Here is a 19,710-nt window from a genome sequence, read left to right on the forward strand (position 1 = left end):
TATTTTCTCTTCCTTATGATTTTCTTAATAACATTTTTTTCTAGCTTACATTAAGAATACAGTATACACATAACACACAAAATATGTTTTAATCAATTGTTTATATATTACTATTTCAATAAGTCTCAGGTAAATGATTTCTTAAGCTAGTGTGCTTTTCACAAACACTCATTTATTTTAAGTGATTCTGATAATACTAAATATTCACTTCACTAATAGTAACTTCCTCTTATCAGGGGCTTTTTTGAGACAGAAAACAAGAAGAGAGAATCTGTCTTGTTTTGTTTTGTTTTGTTTTAAAGCTAATCAGTGTGTTAAACTCATCTCTTCTTCATCTATCAAAGAGTGCACCCTAGGGAATTAAAAGCAAAATGAACTACTGGGACCTTATGAAGATAAAAAGCTTCTGCACAGCAAAGGAAACAACCAACAAAACTAAAAGGCAACCAATGGAATGGGAAAAGATAATTGCAAATGACATATCGGACAAAGGGCTAGTATCCAAAATCTATAAAGAGCTCACCAAACTCCACACCCGAAAAACAAATAACCCAGTGAAGAAATGGGCAGAAGACATGAATAGACACTTCTCTAAAGAAGACATCCGGATGGCCAAAAGGCACATGAAAGCATGCTCGGCGTCGCTCCTTATCAGGGAAATACAAATCAAAACCACACTCAGATATCACCTCACACCACTCAGAGTGGCCAAAATGAACAAATCAGAAGACTATAGATGCTGGAGAGGATGTGGAGAAACGGGAACCCTTTTGCACTGTTGGTGGGAATGCAAATTGGTGCAGCCACTCTGGGAAACAGTGTGGAGGTTCCTCAAAAAATTAAAAATAGACCTACCCTATGACCCAGCAATAGCACTGCTAGGAATTTACCCACGGGATACAGGAGTACTGATGCATAGGGGCACTTGTACCCCAATGTTTATAGCAGCACTCTCAACAATAGCCAAATTATGGAAAGAGCCTAAATGTCCATCAACTGATGAATGGATAAAGAAATTGTGGTTTATATATACAATGGAGTACTACGTGACAATGAGAAAGAATGAAATATGGCCATTTGTAGCAACGTGGATGGAACTGGAGAGTGTGATGCTAAGTGAAATAAGCCATACAGAGAAAGACAGATACCATATGTTTTCACTCTTATGTGGATCCTGAGAAACTTAACAGAAACCCATGGGGGAGGGGAAGAAAAAAAAAAGAGGTTAGAGTGGGAGAGAACCAAAGCACAAGACACTCTTAAAAACTGAGAACAAACTGAGGGTTGATGGGGGGTAGGAGGGAGGGGAGGGTAGGTGATGGGTATTGAGGAGGGCACCTTTTGGGATGAGCACTGGGTGTTGTATGGAAACCAATTTGACAATAAATTTCATATATTGAAAAAAAATTAAAAACAAAACAAAACAAAGAGTGCACCCTAAGCTCTCTTGACCAAGCTCAGACTTGCTTTTTTGGGGGGGCATATATTAAAAAGGGGGAGAAAACAGTTAAAAGATTTTAGATACCATTCTGATGAGCATTGTAATTAATACCAAAGCAAACTTGGATCCTTATTTCATATCTTGTTTACTTTTTCAGAGGGAATCTTATTTACACATAGTCTTTTAATTTTGAAAAATTTGCTTTTCTCTCTTCACTTGTGTAGGCACTCTTTTGTTGACCTTTGCTTCATGGCCTGTTCCAGTAATATTTCAGTATGTTCCTAGGGGCTGTCTCATGCGCGCTCACAGGCAAATGTGTCACCTCTGAACTTGTCCAACCTGGGCAGCCAGACTCTGGGCCCACCTAGGGATATAATGCCCGGTGAGTGGCAGCAGTGATGTTGGAACTCTTGGCGTGGCAAAGCTATTCAAACTTCAGCAGCAAAATGGGTAAAAATGTCCTCTGCTTTCTGTGTTTTATTTTTTTAATAAGGAGAGATACTGGTGCCCCACAATTCTAAAGGGCTTTCAGGAAACAGCTCTTCCGTGTTCTCCATAGAACTCAGAAATGAATCCAGGGAGACCGGACTATGAAAAAAAATCTGAGTCGGAAGCCCTGTGTATACACTTGGTGTGTACTCATGCAGGATGTTTTGAGGGGAGGAAGTGTCTGTCAAGGTCATGCTGCATTTCCTGTTCAGTAGTCCCTGACATTGAGTGGACATTTGGGGAACATTTGTTGGCTGCCAGCTGTGGCTTGCCCACTGCATTGGTGATGCTTTCTCAGTAACAGGACGGTGAGAACCCAAGCCCCAGGCCCTGGGAATCTTCTCTAGGTACAGCAGGTGATCTAACATCCCATCTCTAAGGGGGTGATTTAAAGACACTCTGAAAGCCACCCTAGGAAGAAAGGTTTCACCAATGATGCCTGAAATTCCGTGAATAGATTTTTTTCTGTTTGTGTTATCTTCACTAACTTCTTTGAAAATACCTAGAGAAGGGTACCCATATTGGGCTCTTTCATGAGAATGAGTTGATTGTGCGAAAATTTTCTTCACAAAAGAGACCATTAGCAGGAGTGGGATGCTGTCCAGTTAGGAGGATTACACCCTCTGTGTTCCAGTATTCCCAAGCATGGGGGCTCAAAGGTTCCTCTAGACTTTCCTACTCAACCTTCAACACTGGCTTAAATTTAGGAGCTACTCACATCTTTCTTTCCAGAATCAGGCTTCAGTCTTATTGTCCATAAGCCTATTTCTTGGAGCAATGCTCCCCGGCCCCCAGCAAGGTCCAAACAGAGAATCTATCCCTGGCTAAACAGCTGTTGTTATGGCTATATATATATATATATATTTTTTTTTTTCTTTGTAAGAATGATAAATGTGTTTCCTATTAAAAACTCCCATGGTGTTGTTTGACTTGCATTTGAGACCAGCCGAAGGACCTGCTTGCAAGGCAGAGTGGAGGCTGATGTGTGTTGAGCATCTTCTATGAGCCAGGTACCTAGCCAGATGGGCACTGCCTGCTGGAGATGACTTTGTTAGGTAGATGGTATCATTTCCATGCTTACTGAGAACAAAGCTGAGGCTCTGAGAGAAACAAAGGACATTCTCAAGGCTATGAATCTGTGTTGAATTCCAGAAACCTAGTTCTCTTCTCTAGCAAGGAAGATTACCCATTCCCCCCTGGGGGCAGGGAATAAGTCATAAATTCCTTCTCATATTCTCACTGGCCTTTGCACTGGCCTTTGGTATCTTTCATAGGAAATGCACGTAACAGAAACCCATTCAAAATAAGCTTAAGCAAAAGCCAACTAGATACCATCTAGGATTTGAGGAAGGTTGAACAGCCGGGCGCTCATCAGCAAGAGTCCTTGGGCTTCCTCCCTAATGCTTCATCCATGAGGGGACTTAGTAAGGTGCACCTCTGTCTGTTAGCTGGAGTCCCCAAGAGAGAATGCAGTTGACCTCTGGCCAGCCTGTGAGTTACCTCTTCTGGAGTCAGGTGTTTACCTCTAATACAATAAGCTCTGACCAAGCTTCATGAAGTAAAAACATGGCTCCTGGGGACTAATTTTGTGGATGGATAAGACATTTATCCACAAGGCACAGTCAAGTGCTGGGCAGACAGCCCAAAGATAATCGGTTATACTTGGATATAACTGAATAAATGTTTATTTCCTGGTTGTTTTTGTCCTGACTTTGAGAACCTTGGCTGAATTATTCAGTTCTTGCATTTAGTCCCGAGGAAGGGATTCATATGTGCTAAAGAAAAATATGTGTCATTTCTGTATGCCAGTCATCCCCTTATTTACAACCACTGGAGCAAGTCAAGAAGGAAGAAATAGGCTATTTATTCTCAAATGTTTGGTTGCAAGAAGACAGAGGAAATGGGCAAACATCTGTGGCTAGGGCTCTTTGTTTGCTGCTGGACGACTACGATAAGGCCAGTTATCAAATGAGTGGGCAGCTACAAGTAAGTGCTTTGTTTTTTCCCCATAGGAAGTTACGTTCTTTCTTTTGCAAGTTGGTTGAATCTCTCTGGGGTCAATACCCTGGATGCTCCAAACTTTTTTTCCCCGTTCAGGGTGCCCTAATGTTTACATTTTACGTAACTCCAGAACTGACCCAAAGCTGATTGAAGTGCATGACTTGGAGGTTGACTCCTGGATGCTGAAGGCTGCGTGCACACGGATTGTACTTATACCGCCACCTTATGGGAGCTTCTGGAATTCCGAGGTGCTTTGCGTCAAAATGATTTGTTATCAAATGTAAAGTTTCAGAAAGGAAAGTGAGAAAGTTAAAAAAAAAAAAAAAAAAAAAAAAAAACCATAATGGAGTAATCCCCTCCTAAAAAATGACCTTCTGGAAGGTTTCAAGGGATAGACAACGTTTCCAGATATGTCTGAATTAGGTAGGTTAGGGTCTGAGACCTCTCTCAGCCTTCCACTATCAGTGACTGTCCTTAACACAGACATTTACATTTTGTAAGCCACAAGTAGAAAAAAGTGATGATAGTACCATTTCCCTGGGTTTCCTCTTGGCTAAATAACACCACCTGTGTCAATCTTTAGCACTTGGAAAGCACTCAGTAAATGACTGATATTGTTATCATCTGAAATTTGCTATGACTGAAGGCATTAGGTAAGCCTTCTACAGGAAGAGGTAGAGAAAGGTTGGGGGAAGGGAGGCATCAGGAACCCAAATAAAACCAAATACTCAACATACAGCCTATAGTGGATGTTCGATAAATACTTAAATGGTTCAAGAAAAGAGGGAAAAGGAATGATGTCTCTGGAGATGTTCTAGCTATCAAAATGGGAATGGAAAACATTCTTTTCTACCATCCATTCTAGAATTGGGGTATCATAAAAATATAGAATGCTAATGTGATGAGGATTCTAGGAATGTACTCCAATTTCTTTTTTCAAATGGGGTAACTGGGTGGTCGAATCACTTTGCAAGTTAAAATGTGAATCAGTAGCATGCTGGCCTTAGAACCCAAGATTTTGACAAATTATCTAGTGTCCTTTGTTAATGCTGAAATATTACTCAAGATTGGCCAAAACAGGACTGCCCTGAGTTAAAAAAAAAAAATGACTTGCAAAGTTATTTAATCTGACTATGCTTTGATTTTTCATGAGCAAAATGGGCATAATAAAAAATCCTACTTCAGAAAGTTATAATAAAGATCCAAAGAAATGCTGCATATCAAGCATTTAGAACTGGGCAATAAATGTTAACAGGTATGATTATCGGACAACAAAGTTCACCTCTCACAACTGAAGTGTTTCCTGGGCATAACCAGTCAGGTTTTGTCATCTCTAAAACCATTGGCTTCCTAACTCTGTGTCTCCATAATAAAAACATTTGTCATCTCTTTATACCTCCTGGCACAATTTGTTTTTATTTTAATAAAATAAAAATACTACAATATTTAATAAAATAAAAATTTTAATAAAAGAAAACTTTTTTGTTTTTAATTTTTTAAATGTTTATTCATTTTTTTGAGAGAGAGATAGCATGCACAAGTGGGGGAGGGGCAGAGAGAGAGGGAGACACAGAATCCGAAGCAGGCTCCAGGCCCTGAGCTGTCAGCACAGAGCCTCACGTGGGGTTTGAACTCATGAACAATGAGATTATGACCTGAGCTGAAGTTGGACGCTTAACTGACTGAGCCACACAGCCTCCCCAAAACCTTTTTATTTTAATTAAACTTTTTATTTTGAGATAATTATAGATTCATGTACAGTCGTAAGAAATAATATAGAGGGATCCCACGTACCTATTACCCAATTCTCTCCAGGGTAAACAGTTCACAGAACTATAGTACAGTATCACAACCAAGATACTGACGTTGATAAAATTCAGAGATCTTCTTCAGATTTCCTCAGTTTTACTTGTACTCATTTATATGTATGTGTGTTTAGTTCTATATAATTGTATCACACATGCAGATCCGTATATCTAACATCACAGTCTAGATACAGAACAGATCCATCACAAAGACCCCTTGTGCTATACGTTTATAACCATACCCACTTCTCTCCTGCAGTCTCCCCACCTCTCTCCCTAAACTCTGGCAACCACTAATTGATATTGGGCTTTTCTCATTCAGAGTAATTCATGGCCATTCAACTAGATTGTTGTTTATATCGTTCGTTTGTTCCTATGTACTGCTGAGTAGTATTTGATGATATATGTATACCCCTGTTAAACCATTCACCCCTCAAAGGACATCTGGATTGTTTGCTGTGCTTCGCTACTAGAAATAAAGCTGTGATGAATATTTGTGTATGGGTTTTGTGTAAATATACGTTTTCGTTTCTCTGGGGTAAATGCCCAAGACAGCGACTTCTGGGTAAGAATGGTAATTACATGTTTAGTTTCATAAGACATTGCTGAGCTGTTTTCCAGAGTGCCCCATTTTACAGCAAGGTATAAGTGATCCAGTTTTTTGGCATTCTTACCAGCATTTAGTATTATCGCTATTTTTTTTTTTTTAATTTTAGCTTTTCTACTAGGTGTGTAGTAATAACTCATTGTGGCTTTAATTTGCATGTCCCCAGTGACTAATGATGTTAAACATATTATCATGTGCTTTTTGGCCCTCTGCCTCTCTCCTCATCAGTGAAACATCTCTTCATATATTTTGCCCTTTTTATAATTGGATTATTGCTCTTTACTGTTGAGCTTGGAGAGTTCTTTATATATTTTAGGTATAAGGATATAAGGCCTTATAATACATTTTACTTTTAGAGTAAAATATCAATATTGGATTATGAGTAGCATAACATATGTACTAGTAAAATATGTGACAATAGTTGCACAAAGAATGAGAGGAGGTAAATGAAAGTATACTGTGGTATGGTTCTTACGTTCTATATGAACTGACAGTGGTAATCCGTGCCAAACCATGAGAAGTTAGAGATGCATATTGTAACCACGTAAAAGATGTATCAAGGGGAATCGTTAAAAGAAAGAAATATAAGTCAGTAGAAGAGATCAGGTGGACTACCAAAAGATGGCAAGAAAGGAGGACTGAGGGAACAAAGTACAGCTGAAACAACTAGGAAATGAATAACAAAATGACACACATCAACCTAGCCATATCAATTATTATATCACAGTAAATGTTAGTGGACTATGACCTTCAATTTAAAAAGAACTTTTAAAAGGCCCAACTGTTGAGATGTTTACAAGGGACACACATGAGTATAAAATCATAGATAAGTTATAAGTAAAATGATAGAAAATATTTATTATACAAGCACAGATTATTAGGTGGTGTGGCTATATTAATATTGGACACAATAAACTTCAAAACAAGGAGTATTGCCAGGATAAAAAGAGACATAATGTTATATAGGTCAATTTATTAAGGAGACCTACACATCCTATATGCAAAGGTAACTGCTGACAGAGTTTCAAAGTATACGTGGGAAAAAACTGACAAAACTAGATGGAGAAATAGACAAATCCACAATCATATTTTGAGATTCAATACACCACTCTCAGTAAATGACTGTAAAACAAAGGGAAGTATGAAGGATACAGAAGAGTTGAATATTACAAAGAACTCAACGTAGTAAAGAACACACACTGCACACATCAAATACACTTTTCAAGTGAACATGGGATATTCCTCGAGAGAGACAATATGTTGAGACATAAGAGCAGTCTAAAACTTAAAGCTTTAAATCACACAGAATATTGTATGACCGCAATGAAATTGTTAGACATTAATAATAAAAAGACATCTAGAAAATTTCCAAAGGTTTGGAAATGAAGTAACTCAATGACACATGGGTCAAAAAAATCATAAGGGATTACAAATACTTATAACTGAACAACACTGAAAATACCACATGAGAAAATGGACACAGCAAAAACAGCAATATGAAATCCATAGCTTTAACTGCTCATGTTAGGACACAAGCCTATTTACATCTTAAAATGAGAATAGAAATGAAATAGATGTCAATATTGAATTTCATTTTACAGTACCTTTGTTCAGACTATTTTCTCTTTGTGAATTGGAAACTGTAAATCAGTGAAATGAAATAAAAAGGCAACTATAGAATAGCCCATCAGAGGGCACTACTCTCTAACTCCAGAGGAAAAGCCTTTACTCTGGAACAAGGAAGAAGTATTAGCTCTGCAACAGACCCGAGATAGCATTGAGATTTTATCCCTTTATTTTGAGAATGAGACAATTGAGGTGCAGGGGAAGCAAATGACTTGCCCAACATCATACAAACTTTAGGACTAATGTCAGAACTAGGCACTAGTCTCCTGACTTACAGCACATCATGATTCTTTGTGACATCAGAGATAGACCTAGACTTCCCTATGGGCATATGCTAACAAGCTCTTTTCCACTGGGATTTCCCTGCTATGAGATGTACACCTGAAGTTGCTGAAACTGCTGTCAGGAAAGGTAGGCAAAGAGGGATGGAGAGACCAGGACCTGGTGGCATTTGAGCGCCCAATAAACTGTGCTTGAAATAGTGCCACTTCTTGGATGTTTTGGTTATGCAAACCTGTGTAATTCCTTTCTATTTAAAGCCAGTTGGTACAGGGTTTTCTGTCACTTGCAACCAAGAATCTTGAATATGGGAAGCTCTTCTGCTTTGTCAGAGGGTCAATGGAATTCAGAACATGTGATTTATTTTGGAAAGAGAGAAAAAAAAGGTTCTAGGTAACACCAGGACTGGATTTGCAAAGTGATAACTAAGGATAGAAAAACATATGAGGACATTCTCATGTTTCATTTTCCCCCAGAAATGTTAGTTCCTAAGTTGTGGATACAATTGTTTTTTTTTTTTTCCTCTGCTGAATTCTAGGTTACATTCTTGGAAGGTAAACTATTTCAAAGACCATTAATAAAATATGCTGGTAGAAGGTAGATGCATGCTTTGTGATCTTTAATACAATAGTGTCCCCTGACTCTCTATGGGTAAAGAGTAGGGAGTAAAAATACCGAACAGTTGATGTACTTTGCTTTACGTGGATTATCTCACTTCCACCCCGTAGCAACTCTGCAAAGAAATCTCATGTCTCTTTTACAGATGCAATAGAGACAAAGAAGTTATGAACTGTCTAACGTCATCCAGTTAGTATGTATAAATATTAGGACTTGAACTCAAGTCTGTGCTCTTGCTTTATGCTAGATGTGCTTGTATCCCATCTGAACCCAGACCTCACAAATTTCCTAGGAACTTCAGAACATGATACTTCTGATTGAGATGTTAGCTGTTAATCATCTTTCATTAAGAGGGCATGATGAAGCGTGTTCTCTTACATTGACCCCCTAAGAGGCCTGCTGTAAGAAGCAACAACCTCTCCTTTTCCTGTCTGCCACCTGCTCAGCAGCCATAAAGCAGCAACCGTGCACGAATTTATCCCCATTCATATTGGCCAGGCTGGTGTTAAGATTGGCAATGCCTGTTAGGAGTTCTATTGCCTGGAATATGGCATCCAGTCCAATGACCAGATGCCAGGTGACAAGACCACTAGGGGAGGAGATGACCCTTAAATGCCTTCTTCAGTGAGACAGGTGCTGGCAAGCACGTTCCCAGGGTGGTGTTTGTAGACCTGGAACCCACAGCCATTGATGAAGTTCACGCTGGCCCCTACCTCCAGCTTTTCTACCCTGAGAAGCTCATCACAGGCAAGGAAGATGCTGCCAACCCGAGGGCACTACACCGTTGGCAAGGAGATCAGTGACCTTGTCTTGAACCGAATTTGGAAACTGGCCAACCAGTGCACAGGTCTTCAGGGCTTCTTGGTTTCCCATAGCTTTGGAAGGGGAACTGGTTCCAGGTTTACCTCCCTGCTGATGAAACATCTTTCTGTCAATTATGGCAAGAAGTCCAAGCTGGAGTTCTCTATTTACCCAGCCCTCCAGGTTTCCGTTGCTGTAGTTGAGCCCTACAACTCTATCTTCACTACACACACCACCCTGGAGCATTCTGATTGTGCCTTCATGGTAGACGATGAGGCCATCTATGACATCTGTCAAATAAACCTCGATATTGGGGCATCTGGGTGGCTCAGTCAGTTAAGCATCTGATGTCAGCTCAGGTCATGATCTCATGGTTCGTGAGTTTGAGCCCCATGTCAGGCTCTGTGCTGACAGCTCAGAGTCTCAAGCCTGCTCCAGATTCTGTGTCTCCCCCTCTTCCCCTCCCCCACTCATGCTCTGTCTCTCTGTCAAAAATAAACATTAAAAAAAGTTGTGTGTGTGTGTGTTTGTTTTTAAACCTGGATATTGAATGCCCAACATACACTAACCTGAATAGTTTGATAGGTCAAATTGTGTCCTCGATCACTGCTTCCCTCAGATTTGATGGAGTCCTGAATGTTGATCTGACAGAATTCTGGACCCCACACCCACTTCTTTCTGGCCACACATGCCCCTGTCATCTCTGCTGAGAAAGCCAACCATGAGCAGTTTTCTGTAGCAGAGATCACCAAGGCATGCTTTGAGCCAGCCAACCAGATGGTGAAATGGTAAATACATGGCTTGCTGCCTGTTGTACTGTGGTGATGTGGTTCCCAAAGATGTCACTATTGTCAATGCCACCATCAAGACCAAGCGCACCATCCAGTTTGTGGACCGGTGCCCACTGGATTCAAAGTTGACATTAATTACCAGCCTCCCACCGTGGTACCTGGTGGAGACCCGGCCAAAGTACAGTGAGCTGTGTGCATGCTGACCAACACCACAGTCATTGCTGAGGCCTGGGATGCCCTGGACCACAAGTTTGACCTGATATATACCAAGCGTGCCTTTGTTCACCAGTATGTGGATGAGGGAATGGAGGAAGGAGAGTCTTCTGAGGCTTGTGAGGACATGGCTGCCCTGAGAAGGATTATGAGGAGGTTGGTGTGGATTCTGATGAAGGAAAGGGTGAAGATGGAGAGGAATACTAAAGTTAAAAATGTTATAAAGATACTGCTTTTACAGGGAAGCTTCTTCTGTTTTAAGAATAAAGGTTGCACTCATAACTGGTGAAGAAATTGAATCAGTTACCAAAAATCTTCCAAACAAATAAGAGTCCTGGGCCAGATGTCTTCCCAGGGGAATTCTACCAGACATTTAAAGCAGAGATAATACCCATCCTTCTCAAGCTATTCCAAAAAATAGAAATAAAAGGGAAAATTCCAGACTCATTCTATGAAGCCACCAGAGACCTCACAAAAAAAAGGAGAACTACAGACCAATATCCCTGATGAATATGGATGCAAAAATTCTCAACAAGATACTAGCAAATCGAATTCAAAGCATATAAAAAGAATTATTCACCATGATCAAGTGGGATTCATTCCTAGGCTGCAGAGCTGGTTCAAAATTCACAAATCAATCAATGTGATACATCACATCAATAAAAGAAAGGATAAGAACCATATGATCCTGTCAATAGATGCAGAAAAAGCATTTGACAAAACACAGCATCGTTTCTTAATAAAAACCTTCAAGAAAGTCATGGTAGAAGGAACATACCTAGACATCATAAAAGCCATATATGAAAAGCCCACAGCTAATATCATCCTCAATGGGGAAAAACTGAGAGCTTTCCCCCTGAGATCAGGAACACGACAGGGATGTCCATTCTCACCACTGTTGTTTAACATATTGATGGAAGTCCTAGTGTCAGCAATCAGACAACAGAACGAAATAAAAGGCATTAAAATTGGCAAAGAAGAAGTCAAACTTTAAGTTTTTGCAGATGACATGATACTTTACATGGAAAACCCAAAAGACTCCACCAAAAGGCTGCTAGAACAGATACATGAATTCAGCAAAGTTGCAGGGTGCAAAATCAATGTACAGAAATCGGTTGCATTTCTATACACCAATAATGAAGCAACAGAAAGAGAAATAAAGAAATAGATCCCATTTATAGTTGCACCAAGAACCATAAAATACCTATGAATAAACCTAACCAAAGTTATAAAAGATATGTATATTGAAAACTATAGAAAACTTATGAAGGAAATTTAAGAAGACAAAGAAATGGAAAAACTTTCCATGCTCGTGGATTGGAGGAACAAATATTGTTAAAATGTCAATACTATCCAAAGCTATCTACACATTCAGTGCAATCCCAATCAAAATTGCACCAGCATTCTTCTCGAAGCTAGAATAAGCAATCCTAAAATTTGTATGGAACCACAAAAGACCCAGAATAGCCAAAGTAATATTCAGGAAGAAAACCAAAGCAGGAAGCATCACAATCCCAGACTTTAGCCTCTACTACAAAGCTGTAATCATCAAGACAGTATGGCATTGGCACAAAAACAGACACATAGACCAATGGAATAGAATAGAGAACCCAGAATTGTACCCACAAATGTATGGCCAACTAATCTTTGACAAAGCAGGACAGAGTATCCATGAGAAAAAAAGTCTCTTTAGCAAGTGGTGCTGGGAGAACCGGACAGTGACATGCAGAAGAATGAACCTGGACCACTTTCTTACACCATACACAAAAATAAACTCAAAATGGATGAAAGACCTGAATGCGAGACAGGAAACCATCAAAACCCTGGAGGAGAAAGCAGGCAACAACCTCTTTGATCTCAGCCACAGAAATTTCTTGCTCAACATGTCTCCAAGGGCAAGCGAATCAAAAGCAAAAATGAACTGCTGGGACCTCATCAGGATAAAAAGCTTCTGCACTGCAAAAGAAACAATCAACAAAACAAAGGCAACTGACAGAATGGGAAAAGATGTTTTCAAATGACATATCGGATAAAGGGTTAGTGTCCAAAATCTATAAAGAATTTACCAAACTCAACACCAGAAAAACAATCCAGTGAAGAAATGGGCAGAACACATGAATAGACACTTTTCCAAAGAAGACATCCAGATGGCCAACAGACGCATGAAAAGATGTTCAGTGTCACTCATCAGGGAAATACAAATTGAACCCACACTGAGGTAATGCCTCACACCGATCAGAGTCGCTAAAATTAACTCAAGAAACAACAGATGCTGGTGAGGATGTGGAGAAATGGGAAACCTCTTGCACTGTTGGTGGGAATGCAAACTGGTGCAGCCACTATGGAAAACAGTATGGAGATTCCTCAAAAAATTAAAAATAGAACTACTTTATGACCCAGCAATAGCACTACTAGGTATTTATCCAAAGGATACAGGAGTGCTGATTCATAGGGGCACAGGTACCCCAATGTTTACAGCAGCACTTTCAACAATAGCCAAATTATGGAAAGAGCCCAAATGTCCAACTGATAACTGAATAAAGAAAATAAGGAATACTTCTTGGCAATGAGAAAGAATGAAATCTTGCCATTTGCAACAATGTGGATGGAACTGGAGGGTATTATGCTAAGTGAAATAAGTCAGAGAAAAACAGATATCCTATGTTTTCACTCATATGTGGATCTTGAGAAACTTAAGACCCCTGGGGGAAGGAAAGGGGGAAAAAGATTACAAACAGAGAGGGAGGGAGGAAAACCATAAGAGACTCTTAAATACAAAGAACAATCTGAGGGTGGGTCGGGGGATGGGAGAGAGGGGGAAATGGGTGATGGGCATTGAGGAGGGAACTTGGGATGAGCACTGGGTGTTGTATGTAAGCGATCAACCACAGGAATCTACCCCCAAAACCAAGAGCACACTTTACACCCTATATGTTAGCCAATTTGACAATAAATAATACTTAAAAAAAAGAATAAAGGTTGAGCTCTGATCAGTTAATTTGTATGTAGCAATATATACTCTTGTATATAATTACTGACCTATGCTTTAAAACACAGCACTCTGTTACAGATTCAAGCTGTCCATTTCTCTGATGGGTTTGAATACAAGTATTCCCTGTCTTAAGTGAAAAAAAAAGGACACAGTGATAGCATAATGTATTCAAAAGGTATTAAAAAAATGCAGTTATTCAGTAGATAACCACAGTTTGAGAGCCAGTTTTTGCTCAAAAGTTCCTCTCTAAATAATTTTTACCCACTTTTTTCCCCCTGTTTTAGGTATAACATACATAAAATGTATAAAGAGAGCTCATCTTAAGTGCACATCTTGGTCACTTTAACATATTAATAACCATGAATCAGATTAAGATGCAGAACATGTCTAACACTGTCGAAGTTTCTTTCATGCCTTTCCATTTGGTGCTAGTCCACTCCTGCCCAGCGGCAACCACTGGTGCGGCTGGATAATGGTTACTTAGTGTTGTCTGTTCTTGAACTTATAAATTGAGTCATACAGTATCTGGTCTTTTTTTAATTATTATTATTAATCTGACTTTTTTACTCAACATGAGATTTGTAAGATTCATTCCTTTTGTGAGTAATGGTTCTTTCTTTTCTATCCTTGTACATTGCTCTTTTTTTAAACTGAGGTATAATGACATGCAACATTATACTAGTTCCAGGTGTATCATTTCATATAAATACTGCAAAATGATTACCACAATGAGTCTAGTTAAATCTGCCACTAAACCTAATGACATTTTTTTTTCTTGTAACAAGAACTTTTAAGTCTCTTCTCTTAGCAACTTGCAAACAGGCAAAATAGTATTATCAACTATCACCATGCTGTATCACCATTACATCCTCAGTTATTTCATAACTGGAAGTTTGTACCTTTTGACCCCCTTCACCCATTTCTCCCAGCCTTCACCCCCTACTTCTGGAAACCACCAGTCTGTTCTCTGTATCCATGAGTTTGTGACTGTGTGTATTTAAGACCCTCCATGTAAGTGAGGTCATACTGTATTTTGTCTTTCTCTGACTTATTTCAGTATAATGCCTTCAAGGTCCATCCGTGTTGTCACAAATGGCAGTACAGTAAATCCTTGGATTACGAGTAACTTGTTCTGTGAGTTTTCCACAAGACAAGCAAACATTTCTAATAAATTTTAACTTGATAAACGAGTGATGTTAACTTGCAATACGAGTAGTACATGATGCTGAATATCACATAATCACAGCTGAGCCAATGGTTCTTGAAATTCGAGTTGATATACAAGTGCTTTGGATTACAGGCATGTTTCTGGAGCAAATCATGCTTGCAAACCAAGGTTTTACTGTATTTTCTTCTTTTGATGGCAGAATAGTATTCCATTGTGTATGTATATACCACACTTGGTTTATTCATGCATCCACTGATGGGCACTTAGGTTGCTTTCCTATCTTGGCTATTGTGATAATGCTGCAGTGAACGTGATGGTAAGGGGATGCAGATCTTTTTGCTTTAACTTTCTTCAGTTAATACCCATAGAATTTCTTGATCATATGGTAGTACTAGTTTTAATTTTTCGGGTGACCTCCCCATACTGTTTTCAGTAGTGGATGCAAAAATGTATGCTTCCACCAATAGCACACTAGCAATATCTCCTCTCCACACTCTTGCCAATACTTCTTTCTTTTTGGCAAGAGTCATTTTAACAGGTGTGAGGTGATATCTCACTGTGGTTTTGATTTGCATTTCCCTGATGATTAATGATGTTGAGCACATTTTCATGTATCTATTGGCCATTTGTATATTTCCTTTGGCAAAATGTCCATGCAGATCCTCTGCCCATTTTTCAGTCAGATGGCTTTTACGGTATTGAGTTGTATAGTTTGGATGTTAACATTTCATCAGAAGATTTGCAAATAGTTTCTCTCAGTAAGTTGCGTTCTCATTTTGCTGATGGTTACTTTGCTGTGCAGAAGTTTTTTAGTTTGATGTAGTCCTAGTTGTTTATTTTTGCTTTTTCTGCCTTTGCTTTTGAGGTTGAATCCAAAAAATCATCACCAAGATTAATGTCAAGAAGATTACCACCTTTTTTTCTAAGAGATTTATGCTATCAGGTTTAACATTCAAATATGTAAGTTGTTTTTGTCTTTTGTTTTTGTTTTTTAGAGAGAGAAAGCACATGAGCATGGGAGAAGGGCTGAGGGAGAGGGAGAGGCAGAGAGAGAGAGAGAGACAGAGAGAGAGAGAATCTAAACAGGTGCCACGCATTGTGTGGAGCCCGATGAGGGGCTCAGCCCCACGACCCTGGGACCATGTCCTGAGCCAAAATCAAGAGTTGGATGTTCAATTGACTGAGCCACCCAGGTGCCCCTGTAAGTCATTTTTAAAACTGGAATTGACATACAAATGTTACATTAGTTTCAAGTGTACAACATAGTGATTTGACCACTCTGTACATTATGCTGTGCTGACCACAAATGGAGCTCCCCTCTGTCACCATACAATATAATTGACTGTATTCCTATTCTATACCTTTGATCCCCATGATTTATTCATTCTCTAAGTGGAAGCCTATACCTCCCACTTAATCTTCACCAATTTTTCCCATCCCCCAGCCCCTTCTCCTCTAGCAACCATGTTTGTCTTTTATGTCTGTTTCTGCATATTGGTTTGCTTGCTTGTTCATTAGATTCCACATATAAGTGAAATCATGGTATTTGTTTTTCTTTGCCTGACCAATAGGTCACTTAGCATCATTTAGCATAATACCCTGTAAGTCCATACATATTGTTGCTAATGTCAAGATCTCATTTTTTCTGATGGCTGAGTAATATTTCAGTGTGTGTGTGTGTGTGTGTGTGTCCATTTCATCATCTGTTCCTGTATCAATGGACACATAGGTTGTTTACATATCTTGGCTATTGTAAATAATGTTGCAATAAACATGGGGGTGCTTATGTCTTTTCAAATTAATGTTTTCATTTTCTTTGGGTAAATACTCAGTAGTGGAATTACTGGATTATATGACATTTCTATTTTTAACATTTTTTGAGGAAACCCATACTGTTTTCCACTGTGACTATACCAATTTGCATTCCCATCAACAGTGCACAAGGGTTCCCTTTTCTGCACATTCTGACACTTGTTATTTCTTGTCTTTTTTATTCTAGCCATTTGAATATGATTAAGGTCATACCTCATTGTGGTTTTCATTTGCATTTCCTTGATGATTAAGGATGTTGAGCCTCCTTCTTGTTTCTGTTTGCCACCTGTGTGTCTTCTTTGGAAAAGTGTCTATTCAGGTCTTCTGACCATTTTTTAATCAGACTGTTTGTTTATTTTGGTGTTGAGTTGTATAGTTGTATAAGTTCTTTATATATTTTAGACATTAAACCCTTATCAGATATGTCTTTTGCAGATATCTTCTACCATTTGGTAGGTTGCCTTTTGTTTTGTTAATTGTTTCCTTCATTATGTGAAAGCTTTTTATTTTGGTGTAATCCCACTGGTTTATTTTTGCTTTTGTTTCCTTGCTGAGGAGATATACCGATGAATATGTTGCCAAGGCTGATGTTAAATAGATTATTATGTTTTCTTATAGGAGTTTTATGGTTTCAGGTCTCACATTTAGTTCTTTAATCCATTTTGAGTTTATTTTTGTGTATAAGAAAGTGGTCCAGTTTCATTCATTTGCATGTAGGTGTCCAGTTTTCCCAGCAGCATTTATCGAAGAAAATACAGTTTTTTCCCCAATTGTATATTCTTGCCTCCTTTGTCATAGATTAATTAACTATATAAGAGTGATTTTAGGAGCACCTGGGTGTCTCAGATGGTTAAGCAACAGACTCTTGATTTTGGCTCAGGTCGTGGTCTTGCTACTCATGAGTTTGAGCTCTGCATCGGGCTCTACGCTGATAGCAAGGAGCCTGCTCTCTGCCTCCCTCACTTTCCCTCACTCTCTACCCCTCCTCGCTTGTGTGCACTCTTTCTCTCAAATAAATAAACATTAAAAATAAATAATAAATGGATGGAGACCTCATGACAGTCTTCCAATAAAAAAATGGGCTTATTTTTGGGCTTTTTATTTTGTTCCATTGACTTATAGGTCTGTATTTATACCATACTGTTTTGAGTAATATAGCTTTGTAGTATATCTGGAAATCTGGTGTTGTGATACCTCCAGCTTTGTTCTTCTTTCTTCAGGTTTCTTTGGTTATTTGACATATTTTGTAGTTCCAGACAAATTTTAGTATTTTTTGTTCTATTTCTACGAAAAATTCTATTGGTATTTTGAATCTACTGATTGCTTTGGATAGCACAGACATTTAATTAATTTTTCCAATCTGTAATCATGGTATGTCTTTCCATTTGTTTCTGTTATCTTCAATTTCTTACATCAGTGTTTTATAGTTTTCAGAATACAGAGCTTTCACCGCTTTGGTGAAATTTATTCCTGGGTATTTTATTGTTTTTCATGCAGTTGTAAATGGAATTGTTTGTTAATTTTTTTCTGCTACTTCCTTATTCATGTATAAAATGGAACCAATTTATGGTATTTTGTATCCTACAACTTTACTAAATTCATTTATTACTTTGAATAGTTTTTTTGTGTGTGGAATCTTTAGCATTTTGTATGTATGGTATCTTGCCATCTGCAAATAGTGACAGATTTACTTCTTCCTTACCAATTTGGATGGTTTATATTTCTTTTACTTGTCTGATTGTTGTGGCTAGTATTTCCAGTACTGTCTACAATAAAAGTGGTGTGAGTGAATATCCTGGTCTTGTTTCTGACCTTAGAGGAAAAGCTTTCAGTTTGAAAGCCAAAATCAAGAGTCTCATCATTGAGTATGATATTATATGATATTAGCTGAGGGTTTTTCATGTATGGCCTTATTATTTTTGAGGTCTAGGATTTGTTAAGGATTTTCATCATTAACAAATGTTGAATTTTGTCGAATGCTTTTTCAGCATCTATTGAGATGATCACATGATTTTTATTTTTTGTTTTGTTAATGTGGTATATCACCTTAATTGATTTGCAAATATTGAACCATTCTTGCATTCCTGGAGTAAATACCACTTGATTATGGTGAATAATCCTTTTAATGTATTGTTGAGTGTGGTTTGCTAATATTTTGTTGAGAATTTTTTCATCTATGTTTATCAAGGATATTGGCCTGTAGCTTTTTTTTTGGTTTTTGTATAGGGTAATGCTGGCCTATAGAATGTATTTGGAACTTTTCCTTCCTCTTCTGTTTTTGGAACAGTTTGAGAAGAATAGGTATTAACTCTTCTGTACACGTTTGGTAGAATTCACCTATAAAGCCATCTAGTCCTGGACTTTTGTTTGTTGGAAGTTTTTTGATTACCAATTCAATTTTGTTTTTAGTAATTGGTTTGTTTAGATTTTCTATTTCTCCTGATTTAGTTTTGGAAGATTGTATGTTTTGAGGAATTCATCCATTTCTTCTTGGTTGTCCAATTTGGTGGCATATAATTTTTTGTAGTAGTCTCTTATCCTTTGTATTTCTGTGGTGTCAATCATTACTTCTCCTCTTTCATTTCTGATTTTATTTATTTATATGGGTCCTTTCTCTTTTTTCCTTGATGAGTCAGCTAAAGTTTTATCATTTTTATTTATCTTTTCAAAGAAGTAGCCCTTGGTTTCAGGGATCTTTTCTATTTCTTTCGAAAGTCTCTATGTCATTAATTTCTGCTCTGTTCTTTGTTATTACCTTCCTTCTACTAACCCTGGGATTTGTTCTTTTTCTAGTTCCTTTAAGTTTAGATTGTTTGAGATTTTTCTTGTTTCTCAAGGTGGACCTATCTCTATAAGTTTTCCTCTTAGGACTGCTTTCACTGGATCCTAAAGATTTTGGACTGTTGTTGGGTGTTCATTTTCCTTTGTTTCCATGAATTTCTAAATTTCCTCTTTGATTTATTGGTTGACTCTTTCATTGTTTAGTAGCATATTGTTTCACCTCCACATTTTTTTTCTTTCCAGTTTGTTTCTTGTAATTGATGTCGTTTCATATCACTGTGCCATA

General features: G+C 38.3%; 1 long non-coding RNA gene and 1 pseudogene across 1 annotated transcript in view; both read left to right on the forward strand.

Moving 5' to 3' along the window:
• The first annotated feature begins 8,295 nt into the window (after positions 1-8,295).
• The window catches only part of LOC132667209 (uncharacterized), a 30,714-nt gene continuing 19,299 nt past the window's right edge, over positions 8,296-19,710 (forward strand). The window contains exon 1 of the long non-coding RNA XR_009605044.2: positions 8,296-8,380. This is a non-coding gene — a long non-coding RNA (uncharacterized LOC132667209). The remainder of the gene's footprint in view (positions 8,381-19,710) is intronic.
• LOC132667207 (tubulin alpha-1A chain-like) lies at positions 9,028-10,878 on the forward strand (annotated as a pseudogene).

This window comes from Panthera onca, chromosome B2 (assembly GCF_046562875.1).
Source record: "Panthera onca isolate mPanOnc1 chromosome B2, mPanOnc1 haplotype 2, whole genome shotgun sequence".
In the NCBI taxonomy this organism is placed as follows: domain Eukaryota; kingdom Metazoa; phylum Chordata; class Mammalia; order Carnivora; family Felidae; genus Panthera; species Panthera onca.